Source organism: Ricinus communis, chromosome 7 (assembly GCF_019578655.1).
Source record: "Ricinus communis isolate WT05 ecotype wild-type chromosome 7, ASM1957865v1, whole genome shotgun sequence".
Taxonomy (NCBI): Eukaryota; Viridiplantae; Streptophyta; class Magnoliopsida; order Malpighiales; family Euphorbiaceae; genus Ricinus; species Ricinus communis.
In genome coordinates, this window is record NC_063262.1 from 8,480,963 (window position 1) to 8,496,717 (window position 15,755).

Below are 15,755 nucleotides of genomic sequence, written 5' to 3' on the forward strand. Positions count from 1 at the left end.
CATTATAATTATGCATACTATTTCCTTTTTATTTATTATTGTTGTCATTTTAGTTTGTTAGATTATATTGATATTAATATATCATCTTTAGGATTATAAATTATTATATAATTAAAAAATAGTTTATTATTTAATATAATATTAAAAATATAATTATAATATTCTTTTAGTATTAGAATCATTGTTAATTTAAAATCTTAATAGAGTTCAACTTCTAGAAATAGACTTATGCTAAATGGATTAAATTAGATATTAAATTAAATTAATAAACAATCAAATTAATTAATTACTTAAGAATTTAGTAAGACTTTTGGTAAATTTAGAGGTCGCTCTCCCTTCGCATTTATATATATATGTTATGATATCCTATAACTGAGGTTCTCTTCACTAATTTGTAAGTCTTATTTTAGCTTTTATTTATTTTATATTATAACTGATAAGTGTTGAACCAAAATTTTGATATGTGTGTTATTTATTTGATTCGCATATCATTATTCTATTAATATGCTATCAAATTAGGTTCTACTCACATACAACATAATTTTATCTTTTCCAACAGTAATCACATAATTCTACAATATTTAAAATTTTACTAGTTTAAACATTTTCCTAATCAATGTATTTTAAATTAAGGATAAAAGAAAATTTAAATATGATAAAAAAATAAAAAGAGATACGTGGTTAACAATTATGACAAAAAGAAGTATTTCACCATTAAAAAGTATCGATCGGTAAAAATTTAACCATTTTTATTCCGATCAATCGTTATTATCATATTTTTCGTGTTTGATAATATGAGTTTAGAGCTTAATAACTCAAATGTCATAGTTTGACCATTAAACCGATCTCATAAAATCAATGACTTCTTAATCTGTGATTTAACAGTTAAATAATGAAATTAGAAGTTGTTAAGCTCCAACTTTAAGTTATCAAATATGTGCAACTTGATAATAATAGTTGAACGGAGTAAATGTGGCTAAATCCTTACGAATCGAGACATTTTAATAGTGAGATATCTTTTTTTATCACTTCAGTAACCACACACCTTTTTTTATCTCAAAAAGAAACCATATACTCTAAGTTATAAAATAGTGAAATCACACGGTATCTTTTTATTTTTATCTTTTTAAATTATTATCATTATTTTTTAAAATACGATAAGAAATCCTAATAAGTTGAGAATTTTACTATATTAAAAAAAATTCATTATCTAGATTAAAGTATTCTACTCCCTATACCAGATTTTATCAATAAAAATATTGAAGCTCATTAAAATTCTGCCAGAATCATGAAGTAAAGAAAATTAAATTATATTAAAAGTTAAAACTAAAGAAATATTTACATCTAAAAAATAACAACAATTATCCCAATTCACAGATAAATTATTGATTACAATTTATATTGAGAGCACAACAAGGTATTATGCTTTTAGACTTGAAAAAAAAAAAAAAGACAAAGCATTATGGTAAGTATCAAAGTAATTGTGTCTAACACTTAAGCCCTAGTTCAAGTGATAAAAATATCTATTTTTATATTATATTTGGTTGAAATCTATAAAATAATTGAAAAAAATATAAAAAATAATATAATAAAAAATAATATTTTGGTATTATAAAATGTATTGACTTACTAATATGGAACTCATTTGAAAATTCTATCTATTTTGTTAGAATTTAGTTTAGATATAACTAATTCTATACAAATTTGACTATAAAATGCTAAATTAACTTTCACTCCATTAAAATAATATAAATTTTAGATTCGTAAATAAATTTAATAGATTTCAACCACGCAGGATATTAAAAATAAAAAAATATCCCATATTCGAGTTATTTTCATATCATTGAATGTTATAAATAGAAAAAGAATAATTGTGCCTAACTTAGGGAAGGGAAGGGTCATGCATGATAGCTTCCCTTCATTGACTTGCTTTCCAACATGCATGACAGAACAGAGTTTATGAATGTTTCCCTACCAAACATTTATGCTTACAGCTAAGAAGTTTATCACTTGACAATGATCCCATTGTTTCTTGCCTCCTCCATTTAAGACCTAAGACATTAACACTCTCCATCTCCTGTCCAACAGCTTTTTGACCATATCATGAATCACATCATCCGATGTTCCTATAACCTTCTTTCTTCTTTCTATCTTCCTTTTCTTTTTCCTTTTTTCATTTCTACTCTTTTGCTCTTATCCAAAAGATGAGAGTTTCATAATTAATGAAAAAAAAAAGTTAAGAGTTCTTATGGATGTCTCTCAGGAATTATTTACTAAGAAACAAGTATTAAACTCTTATCAAATATTTTTATAAATTAGAGTTCTCTTGATATTTCTTAAAAAATAAATGGAGTGAGATAAAAAAGAGGATGAATCAATGGGTGAGAGTAAGTATTTGTCGCTAAAAGGATAATAACTGAGCATAAAAAGGAAAGAAAAGGTGAGAAGAAAGAAATTTAGCATAGTAATGGGCAGTTTTGTTGCTAATAATGTATAAAGGAGAAGGTGCAATTTTGCCCCCTGATGTTTATCCTATAACACAAATACGTCCCTAAAGTAATTTCTTAGCCAAATAACTCGAATAATGCTCAAATTCTGTTATTTAGGCTCGTTTTAATCTAAAAATGTAACAAGTATAAATGACCCATAAATACTGGTAACACATGAACTTTCTCTCTTTTTCTTTACCTTTTCTTTTTTCTCTTTTCATAAGAGAGAAAAAAATAGATTATCTCATATATCAAGTGATCCTTTCAATTAGCCTAGCAAATAACATCATATAAAGGCTATGTATACTTGTACAAGAGAACATTATGCAAGAAAAACGCATGCATTGAAAGATAAATATATCAAATATATATTATATATTTAGATTTGGTGTATGTTTTCGTCTATATACCAAAATAATAGATTATTGATACATATTTATTAATTTTAAATAATAGAATATGCGTCAATTATTTAATATAAAAATATAAAAAATATTTATACAACATATCACTCTTCTATTAGTTATAATGTATACACCATCTTCATATAAAAAAATTTCTATTGAAGAAATTGTTGAGGCTTCTTAGAGTTTTACTACTGCATTCTAAACTCAAAACTGAACTGGATGCAAGCATTCACTCATACACACAGATTCATGCACTCAATAGATAAAACAGTACCTTCAGTCTTCATATAAAATACCATATTTTTCCACCTCTCAATATACTTTATTGGAAAAATGAGGAAGAAAAAGCTCACATCAAAGTATAATCCCTAAAAGAATTATTTTTTTGTTTTTTTGCTAATGAATTAAAATCAAATTTGCTACATCATGTTGAGGGAAAAACATGTCACTTCATCCTCAGAAACCAACCTATCTGCTTTATGAGCATGTCTCTTACCATCTTACCAGCCTGTAATAAGCAATAAAGAATTCACAGACTAATCCAATTCTATTCCTGTTAATGATCATTCTTAGTGAGTCTTCTTTTCATTCACCTGTTTTAACTCCAGTTCTTAGGAAGAGCACCGTACAGTTTCTTTTGTTTCATCTTCATCTTTCTAATCTTTATCCTCTTTCCCATGTCCTTACTCTAAATAGTCACCATCGTATCTTCAATTTGTCTGTGATATTTCATCAACACCTGACCCTACTATTTTTGAACAAGCAATCACTTCTAATCATTTATATATATATATATATATATATTAGCTAATTTTAAAAGAAAAATAATTTTTTTACTAATTTAATAGAATTTTTTAATTCTTACAATATCAAATATAACTTTTACAATTTTTAAAATTCAATGCACCAATTAAAGATTCAGTATAGTTTAACTAACCTGATGTTAAGGAGAGTATATTCAATTAAAATTTTTAAAGATTTTGATGAAATTTAAAAATTAGGATGTATTCAATAATAATTTTGAAAAACTCTGTATAAGTCATGAATATTCATCATAGATTTTTAAATATTTTTAAAAAATCTATAAAAATTAAGAGATATTCAATTACAATTAAATATTAACTGAATTACTCCATGTGAATGCTATATGTTTAGAATACTACTTTTATCTAATGTTAAAAGTAATTACAAATTTTAATTTTAACAAATTGGTAGAAATTCTTCTTAAGTTTCTCTTTTGCGTATTAATTTCTCTTTTGAACTATGTTTTTGGTGTTAAATCTATATATGTTTATATCAACGATAGGATGCCTGGACAAAGAGCAGCTTCTGGCAGGCTTCTAGGATAACAGCACTTTAAGGTATGGGGGTTCATGAATGAATCGAATTGCACATCGAAATGGGGCGGAGAACGGTGATAAAATATATGTAAAAAGTCAGAACTAATCATATAAAGCACTTTTTAGTTGTTTGGCTGTAGAGTTGTAGGAACTTCAAAGTTAAATGTGTTTGGTTTCCTGGGAAGTTCTCGAATCCGCTAAAAGAATAAAACCGTGAGGCTAGTCGGAGCTAAAGCGGATAATATCTCATGTGATCTGGTTTCGGGTCATTACAGAATCTATATATGTATAAATGCTGACATAGACTTTTTGACACAAATAAAATAATCTCATGATGTGTATATTTATTTTCTATACATAAACATTATGCTGATGTGTAATTTTTATGTTTAGATTATTATTATTCTTTTTATACATTAAATGCATAATTAATATATTATTTTTTAATTACATAATAATTTTAATCTTAAAAATCGTATAAATTACTTTTTTAATTAAATAATAATTTTTAATATTAAGAATATTATTTAATTTTTCGACATTAATTTATATAGATTTAATTAATAAATTAATAATTTTCTTATTTTATATGACATTATCAATTATACCTTTTATTGAATTATTATTATTATATTCAATTATATTTAATTGAGTCTATACATATAAACATTTTAAATGAAAAAAAAAAATCAATTTTCAAGTTTACAAACTAAAAATATGTATGGTCAAATTTATATATAAAAATGCTGAACACAAAAGTTTTTGACACATAACATGTACTTAATTATCATATATAGACAATATGTGATATTCAACTTTTTATGTTTTAAATTATTACTTTTGAGCTATATTAATTAACATATTATTTTTCAATTTAGTGATGATTTTAATCCTAAAAATTAATAATATGTGAATTCACCCTCACATTTGTAATTAAAAATTATTTTTAATTCTAAAAAATATTAATCATATTTTAATTTAGTTTATATAATATAATTGATAATATTAACTAATAAATTAATAAAATCGTTTTATGTCCTACGACATATTACTAGTTATATATTTATTAAACTATTAATATATATATTATATAGTTTAATTGAATATCAATTAATTTTACATGTATTAATATTTAAACATATTTTCAATAAAAAGTGAATTTAAATTCTATTTTATAAAAAATAATAATAGTCCAATGACTCACGTGTAAAATGACTAATATATATATAAAAATTTTTGAGATTTAAATTTTTTTGACTATGTGCTTGTGTCTTAACACATAGGATTTTTGTTTTGATATGTGTAATTATTTTTGACACATATGATTTAAGCTTATGTGTACTTTTATAGTTTTTTTCTATTAATTTATTAATTAATAAGTTACATTTCTAATAAAACACCAATTCTAATTCTAAGAAATAGTATATTAATTATATCTAATAATATTTTAACTAATAGATTAGTTTTCTAATTAGATAATACTTTTAATTATATTTTAAAAAATAACATATTAATTATATTTAAATATTATATTAACTAATAAATTAATTTTCTAATTAAATAATGATTATAATTTTAGAAAATAATATTTTAAAATACATTCTTAATATTATATTAACATCAGTTATAATGATAGTATTAATTTATATCATACTAAAATCAATTAATAAATATATTTTAAAATAATTTTTATATTATTACACTAATAAAATTTTAAATTATAAAAAAAATGAAAAAAAATATTAACATTATTTTTAAAAATTTTATAAATAAATATTAAAAATTCTGTTAAGTTTTAGCTATAAATTTCATTCTATAATCAAAGTAATAATAACAGTTGTGCAATGTACATGTAAACGATTAATATATATTAAATTTTGATATATAAAATATTTTTGACATATATTATTATTTTGATGATACATGAAATTTTTATTTTGACATACATATTTATTTTTTAACATATTAACTTAAATTTATATATAATTTTATAATTATTTATTAATTAATAAATTACATTACTAATTGAATAAAGATTCTAATCCTAAAAATAATATTTTATTTAATTTATATCATTATTTATATTTAAAATAAACAATGAAGGTGGTTCAATGTACTGAGAGAATAGTAATATGCTAATCTCAAAGCATTACTTTGAATATTTTAACACAACTGTATACTTAAAATTTTAACTCAAAATTTTTTAAAAAAATTCTTATTATTTCATGCACGTGTTCTTTTAAGTGAAAAAAATAGTAATACTTCATGCTAATATTCGATCAATGCGCATCGGGAAGGGAAATGGTTGAGAATTTAAGCAAGAAAGATGGGCTTCAAATAGCCACATCTCAAAAGTATTTAATCCAAATTTTGAATGCAACTTTATCTAAGTGATAGCAACGAAGGTTGAAGTGTTTTTATCAAATTATAAGAATCTGTGGTTAATTTTAAGGGAGATGATTCTTGTGATATTTACAAAGAAGCTTGGATATTTTAAGTTTAAATCATATTTCAGTTGGATATTTTTTATTTGGTCTTAAAGTTGGTACTATAGTTATAAGCTTTGTCCCATCCCAAATTACTTCAGTGATAAAGAGTTCATCGAGACTCGCTACTATCAATCGCCTCTTTCCCTTTATTGCAAAAAAAACCTATAAATAATAATAATAAAAAATAAAATTCAATTTCGCCACTAATATTATTATTAGGGTTTAATTTAATAATTTTTAAATATTTAAATATTTTAGTCTAAATTTTTACATATTTAATTTAAATTAACTTTATTTTTTATAAAAATGAGAGAGTGAGTTATTCACTCCTTAAAAAAAGAGGAGATAAAATGGTAAAAAAAATTAATTTTTTTATACTAAATTACTTAAATTAAAAAATATATATCGATATTCAAATAAAACACAATAAAAAAATAAATATTGCTATAGTGTTCTTACTGTTCCTTTTTTAACAATGATAGTGAAGGGGACAGTTACACTAGTAATGGTGCCGATAGCGATAAAGGTGAGAGTAATTTCAACGAAAATAATGATAGTACTTATTGCTTAATTATATTAATTATACTAAAATTATACAATAATTTTTAAATAATATTATGATTTTTAATTATTTTTATTTTCAATAGATAGTCACTCTCACTCTCTCGTTGCTTTTCAAAACATAGTTAATTTGAGTCAAATATACAAAATTTTGGACTAAAAAATCTAAATTTGGATGCTTTAATATGGCTGTAGAGTCTAGAGTTTTTATGTAAAAACTATATCATCTTGTCAGAGATATCACATTCCAAACAATTTATAAATGTTAAAAGTTAAATCAATCAACTAATTATAGTGATTATTAGTTGGACTAAAGTCTAGTACTATTAATAGATTCTATATTTCACCCATTCACTTAACTCTTATTTTAATCAATTAATTTAAATTTCTAATATAGTATCATTGTAGGTCTAACCCGATTTTATAATTTTTCAGCTTTCTGTTTGGATGCCAATTCCAACCGCTTGATCTAATATTATTGTTGCATTTAAATTCAATCTTAAGTTTCAAGCGGAAAATTTCAATTTCAAATGACAATTAGGCATTAGAGTCAATTTCTAGTTGCATTTTAGACAATAGTATTAGAGAGATCCCATATCACTAAAGAATAAAAACTATAAATAATTTATAAGGATTAAAATACAACTAACCTATTAACTAGTTTTAGTAATTTTCGTACTGATTATATTTAAAAAGAATATTAGATATCCTACATCATTAAATAATAAAAAAATATAAACAATTTATAAAAATTAAAAATTAATTAATAAAGTAGCTAATTATAGTCATTTTAGCATTGGACGGAGAAATATTGATGCGCTGTACACTTCACCTAGTGGCGGAGCTTCACTTCAATTTTTAGGGAGCCAAACTTAATGTTGTACAAGAATTTGCGATTGAAGAATCAAATGAAACACCACATGTAACTCACATTAATTAATTTGAAACAAGAAATCATAAAAAAAACGACTTACAAATTGAACAAATACAATTATTCCACATTAACTAATTCAAGCAAAACAACTTATTCTACATTTTTTGAAAGACTTGAAGTCATCGATGACGGAGTCAGAAAAAAAAATTTCAGCAATTTCTTTTTCGATGTGGGTTATTATACTGTCTGTAAGATATTCATCTTTCATTTAACTATGAAGTCTTATCTTTACTAGCATAAACACTACACTAAAATAAAAGAGATAACACATAAATTTTAAAAAATAATTAATATTAGTTACTTAACTATTAAATATTAATTATATAATATTACATTAATTATTAATATCAATTTTTTTGCAATAATTTATAATTTTTTTTTTTATTTTATCTCGAAATTAAAACTGCCGGCAGTCTCAGTTCCATTTAAAAAGAAATCGCTAAGAACCAGCTCGTGGCCACCCCCTATGGAGTGGGAGTGGGAGTGTGAGCAGCAACCGTACATTACACGGCTGCATTAAAAAGCCGGACATTCCAACAAGTTTAAGGTTCAGGTCGAGTCAGTTAGCAATTCCAGCCAATTGAAAAAGTTTGTTATCTGGCTAAAGAATATTTAAATAGTCGGTTCTAAGTTTTTTATCAAGTTAGTTAGCTAGTTTTATAATTGTACATAAATACGGTTATACTCATTTCATTTATTAATGCAATATACATTTCACAGATTCACTCTCTTAAATAATAATCCTACACAATCATACCCACAAAGAGGCAAATATTGCATTTACAATTTGGTGAATTTTATGGAGACTTAGATATTAGACTTTTCTGCTGTATAATTTCAGATAATCATGTATCTACTTTATTTAGAAAAAAATCATATTATCTATCATGACTTTTAGCAATTTTTACAAATATATTCTCACTTTTAAATCTTAGTATTTTGATCCATTATTTTTTTATTTATTAAATCTATTCAAACTTATTTAGGCGTGTGCCTTTGATGAGGCATACAGATATATTTTATTTTTTGTCAAAATAAATATTAAAATTTGATGGTTAAAATAAATTTATAAAAAAAATAATCAAAAATCAAAATAAATGAGATGATTTTACCTTTTATTTATTATCTTTTATAACTGTATTTCCTCCTGTTTTAGATATTATGCAATCTACTCAGTAATGATTTTTTATTGAGAAAAGAAAAGTCTTTTACTCATATATCACTGGGACATTTAAACAAACACTAAGGCTTCATCTTTATTTGTATCACCGGATTATGGTAAAAATTACATGTTAATTTTTATAACAAAAAGGTGTCAAATCTTTGATTTATAATTAAATGGTTACTAAATTTTAATTTTAATAATACCGATGAGTTTTTCTGACGAGTGCTGGTCATCAAATTTTTCACTATATAACAAAAAAGTATTAAGATTTTAATTTTAAAAAAATACTTGGGCGATACCTCTTTGTAATAAATTAAAAGTTTAGTATTCTTTTGTTACAAATTGTAAAATTTGGTGATCATTTATGTTATTTACTCTATGAATGTATCAGAAAATTCATCGATGTTACTAAAGTTAAAATTTAACAATTATTTAGTTACAAATTCAAAATTTGATATCATTTTATTACAAAGTGTAAAATTTAATTCAATTTTTGGAATCAGTATGGGTTTTTCAGGTTCAGGTTTCTGAAAACATGATTCTCCTGATTCCTTTGCACAGTTGCATCCTGGATCACATTTCATTTCGAAGAATTTATTATTTAAATTAAAATTTAATAATTATTTAATTATAAATTAAAATTTTAATACTATTTTATTATAAAATATAAAATTTAATAAATAATTCAGCCACGGATCATCGAATAGAGATGCAGGGAAAGGATAGCAGGATCATCTGTCAAATGCGCTCCCAGTTGGATGCCTCTCTGTACTGCGATGTCTGTCGGCAAGTCAGTAATAAAAGCTCTTATATTCAAAAACTGAGAAATTGATAAATAAATAAATAAGTAAACAGACCGAAATGATAAATTTGTACGACAAAGAAATGTTGGATTTAATGCTCAAACTGATACATGCAACAACCAATACATATACATATTAACACGTCACAATTATGTTCGTCAAGTCCTATTCTGTTTGCTTAGGTGTACGTATTAACTCATGTCATTTATGGAAATATTTTGTAGAGACCAACCCTTTCATCAACTTGCTCCTAACATTACCATGGATTCAAAATGAATAAATTTCATAGGTTATATTTGGACCAACCACAATCTAGTTTAAAATTATTTTTATAAAAATTAATTACCGTTTCATTTTTTCATTTATATTAACTGCTTAAAATTATTATAAAAAATTAAGAAAAAAAGTATTAGCGAGAATCAATTTTACCATTTTAATTTGATATAGATATTTATTCTATGTTTCAATTTAAATTCTCAATGTAATTAAAATATCAGATATAAGATTATGTAGATAGAGGGAACGAGAACCTTACTAATTCTTTTATTTAATTGAAATAATTTAATTATTTTTTAATTAATCTAATAACAAATAATATTAATATCATTAGATACAAGTTTAATTCTAAAAATTCTACTCTATTAAGATTTTCAATTATTAAATATAATGAAGTGTAATTCTAGAAAAAAAATATGAAAATCGTTACTATAAAAAAATATTGTTTTTATTTAAGCTATAGCAAGAAATCCATCACTAGTGACGTATTAGCAGCAGAAAAGTCTCTAGTTAAAATAATCATTCCTAATACTTTAGCAACTGATTCTTCTTGTTCGCTGCAATCTAACGATGGATTTTTTCTTTAGCGACAAATAAGTTTCCCTTGCTAAAATGATTGTCGCTAATCCTTTGGCAGCGATTTATTCTTTGCTAATTTAGCAATTTTTTCTTTTAGTAATAAATAGTCTGTCGTTAACTTTAGGCACAAGTCATTATGTCAGAGACAGATTGAATTTAACAATGAATAGTTTTTGTTTAATTTCAGCAACCGCAGGAAATTGTCGATAAAATTATTTTATTTTATATAAAAGATTTTTATTGTATGTAAATATCTAAATTAATTTTTAGTAATAATAATAATCTATAAAATATAAATTTTTGTTAAGTCTTAAATATCTTATAAAATATATATTTTTATGTAAATTGATTATTTAATTTTTTTTATTTTAATGCAATTAATTTTATTTAGCAAGTAAACTTCTGTCGTTTTATCGTACCTAAATGTCTAAATTGACTTTTAATAATAATAATAATAATAATAATATAACTGGTAATAAATAATATAAAAAATGAAATGAGATAAAGAAGAAAGAATGGATAAATAAGGAAAAATTAAAGAAATGTAAAAAGCAAAAAGAACTAAAATTATTTAAGAAATGAGAAATGAAAGAATGGAGAAATAAAAAAAAAAGTAAATGATAGATTAAATACTCTTGACAAAAAGAATATTTATATTACGAGATAGGAATTTAATTTGATTTAAATTCGATGGAATAATAAAATAAAGTACATTAATGTGTATAGAATTGCAGTATTATTATATATAATAATTGTTAAAATAAAAGCTAAAAAGAGAAAAAATAAAAACTAGTGATTATCTCTTTTTAAGTAATTAAATTAAAGAGAAATATTACTATAATGGCTTTGTCCGAATTGAATCTAACTATCTAATTTTCTATTTTTATTTTTTTGGACCGTAGAGTCTAGCAACTCGAAATTCTAACTGCTATCGGTTCAAACCTGATCTGACTCTTAAACATCATGCACAATACTTGTGGGAAAGATAAGGGTGAGTAAAACCAATGAGAAAATAAACAAATAACAAAGAAGAACAGACAAGAATTTAAATAAAATTTATACAATATTGTATTATTCCTAAATACTTTTATGTTGAAGAAAATACTGCTATCATTAGAACATAAATATTTAATAAAATATATTCTAGACAGACAAATGAAATTTTATAAAACTAATTAAATAAAGAAGCACTCCATATGTATCTAAAATTGCAAAAGAAATTTTTAATCAGAAATCAAATAACTGCATAATTTTGATTCTATTTAAAAAAAATTCCGCTACTAATTTATTTCTAATATCATACTAAAGAAAAACATTAGTAAATAAAATAAATAATTCAGTCAAAAATAATATACACTCATAGATGTACTCTACTGATCCCTGGCAACTTTGGGCACAAAGACATCTCACCCGATAGCCCAAAGTTCAAATCCTAGTCATAGGCGCACATACAATAAGCTCCAAAAGGCACCACCTAGTATACGCCCCAAAGGCTATGTGTATACTAAGCGTTGTTCCAAAGACATTATAATCTGTTTACACCCGACGTCCAATGTGTGATCTCATAAGTCATATAAATGAGTCTATCTCATTTATCCAGCTATATAAATTCATATTCATTTATAAGATAAAAATTAAAATACCATTTGTTGTTCCCAATTTTTATAAAAAATAATAGAGTTTAGAAATACATTTAAACTAAGTAACTTTCCATAAAAATATTTCAACATTTCATAGAAATATAATTATAAATAATATAATACTAAAAAGTACGATGTTATAAGTTTATCCACTCGCCTGGTATGCAGGACAACCGACTATATATTCACTTAATTTTCTGCTAATTTCTCTCCAGACTGCTATTCGAACACACAACTCTAAGATTTGACACATAAATATACTTAGAATTAATCTTAAATTCTATTTCTAGTAACCTTGACCAACGACTATTATTTTATATCTAAATTCTAATTCTAATCTTAATCTCTAATGTATAGTTCTAATATTATTTTTATATAATACTACCTATTATCTTCTTATTCCAATTAATTCTACCAAAAACTCAGCAACACCTCTCCTGTAATATTGACTAATTCCTCCATAAAAATGAGTCCAAAACCTGCACAAAAATTCACACAGCACAACCCATAATAATTTTCATCCTAGTTCTCCAAAAATTAATTTATTTTTTCATATTAATATTTATTTACTGATTATTATAATTAAACTTGAGTATTTAGATTTAATAGCTAATCTACCTCACAAATCATGCATCTTATCCAAACTAATTATTTCATGCCAACAATATTATTTATCATCCATCTAATATTAATTCTACTTATCCTCTCTAATCATTTATATATAAACTTTTAATTTATTTATTTCAATAAAATATAATATTCTTCTGTCATTATATCAATTATTTACTAATAACACAATTGAATTTAATTATGGACTAATCACTTAATTGCATTCTCAATCGAGACTTATTAAATTAAATTTCTGAAATTTCTAATTGCGATATTAAGTTCCATTAACTTGTATATTCTAATTATTTTGCTTCACCTTATTAATATTTATAAAGTAACTAATAATAGTCTTCATAAAATTATCCCATTGCTAAATTTATTCAATTTAATAACATATATTTTAATTTTCGAAGATACCTACTTATATATATATTAAATCATTTGCCTCCAATTAATATCAATATAGTTTTTAATTGACAGCTTCTAAAATTAACAGGCTAAGGAATTTACCTAGATGCTTGATAAATCGGTCGACTCGCCTTTAGCCGCCGGAGTCTGATCAACAATTTAAACGCGGCTACGAACTCAAAACGATGTGTAGATGTTAGGTATGGCTCATATACCAGTTTAAGAGACAGATGCTGGAGCGGAACGGAGTGAGCGAGTGGAGCGCAATGCAACGAGATTATGTATCACGTAATGCATCTGACATCTCCAGTAGAAATATGGAAGAAATTGGAAAGTCAGTTTATGTCCAAATCCCTAACGAATAAACTGCATCTGAAGTAAAGATTGTATGGGCTGAAGATGCAGGAAGGTTCTGATTTGGAGCAGCACGTGAATGTCTTCAATCAAATAATCACAAATTTAGCTCGACTTGATGTGAGCTGTGAGAATGAAGACAGAGCAATGATTATGTTGTGTTCACTGCCTTCCTCTTATGAACATTTGGTGACTACTCTTACATATGGGAAAGAAACAATCAAAGTTAAAGAGATTACTGCAGCCTTGTTGGCTCACAACCAGCGGAAGAAGAATGCAGGGGAAAGCTCTTTTGGTGATAGTTTGTATGTTAAGGGTAATCAGGATTGTGAAAGGAAGTTAGAGAAGGAGGGTTCTGGAAAATGAAATTTCAGATCAAAGTCTAAGGACAAAAAGACGATTCATTGCTACAAGTGCGAGGAGCCGGGACATATGAAGAGAGACTGTCCAAAATTGAAAAAGCAGACTGATGAGAAACATGATGAATCATCCAAGTCTGTGAATGTGGTGCAGAGTGAAAATTCAAATTGCAGCGATGGTGACATGCTTTCAGTTTCAACAACTCAGTTCATGGATGCATGGATTCTTGATTTCATATGCTTTTATCATATAACGCCTAATAGGGAGTGGTTCACGTCATACAGGTCAGCTAATTCCGGTTCCGTCTATTTGGGTGATGATAGATGTTGCAATATTATTGGTATTGGTGAAGTCAGAATTAAGATGTATGATGGTACTGTTAGAACATTATGTGATGTTAGGCATATACCATATTTAAAAAAGAATATAGTTTTCTTGGGCATTTTGCATAAGAATGGTTTTATTCCTAAAGCAGATGAGGATAAGGAAACCATTAGAGTTGTTAAGGGTGCATTGACTGTGATGAAAGGAAAGATAATTGCAGGGAATATCTATAAACTGTTAGGCAATACAGTTATAGGTGGAGTTCATTCTGTTGAGGCATATGATGATAATACAAAACTATGGCATATGCGTCTTGGTCATCTTAGTGAACATGGAATGACTGAATTGCATAAAATAAATTTGTTGTATGGTGTTAAAAGCTGCAAGCTCGATTTTTGTAAGTTTTGTGTTCTTGGAAAATAGACTAGAGTTAGTTTCACGACTGGAAAGCACAAAACTGAAGGGATTCTTGATTATGTGCATTCTGATATTTAGGGCCCTACCAGGGAATTGTCATTGGGTAGATCTTTATATTATGTTACTTTTACTGACGATTTTTCTAGGAAAGTTTGGGTGTATTTCTTGAAACAGAAATCTGAAGTTTTTGCCAAATTCAAGCTTTAGAAAGCTGAGGTGGAGAACCAAAATGGTAGAAAGATCAAGTATTTGAGGTTTGATAATGGCACTGAGTACACAGATTCACAATTTCAAAAATTTTGTGAGGAGCATGGGATTCAGATGCATTTTTCAGTGCGCAAGACACACCACAACAGAATGGTATTACAGAAAGGCTGAACAGGTCCTTAACTAAAAGGGCAAGATGCTTGAGACTAAATGCAGGGCTCCCTAAAATCTTCTGGGCAGAGGCTGTGAGTATGACGTGTTACCTTATCAATAGATCACCACAGGCATCATTGGGTGGCAAGGTTGCAGAAGAAGTATGGACAGGTAATGCAGTTGATTTTGATCACTTACGGATTTTTGCTTGTCCTGCTTATGTGCATGTACCTGGTAATG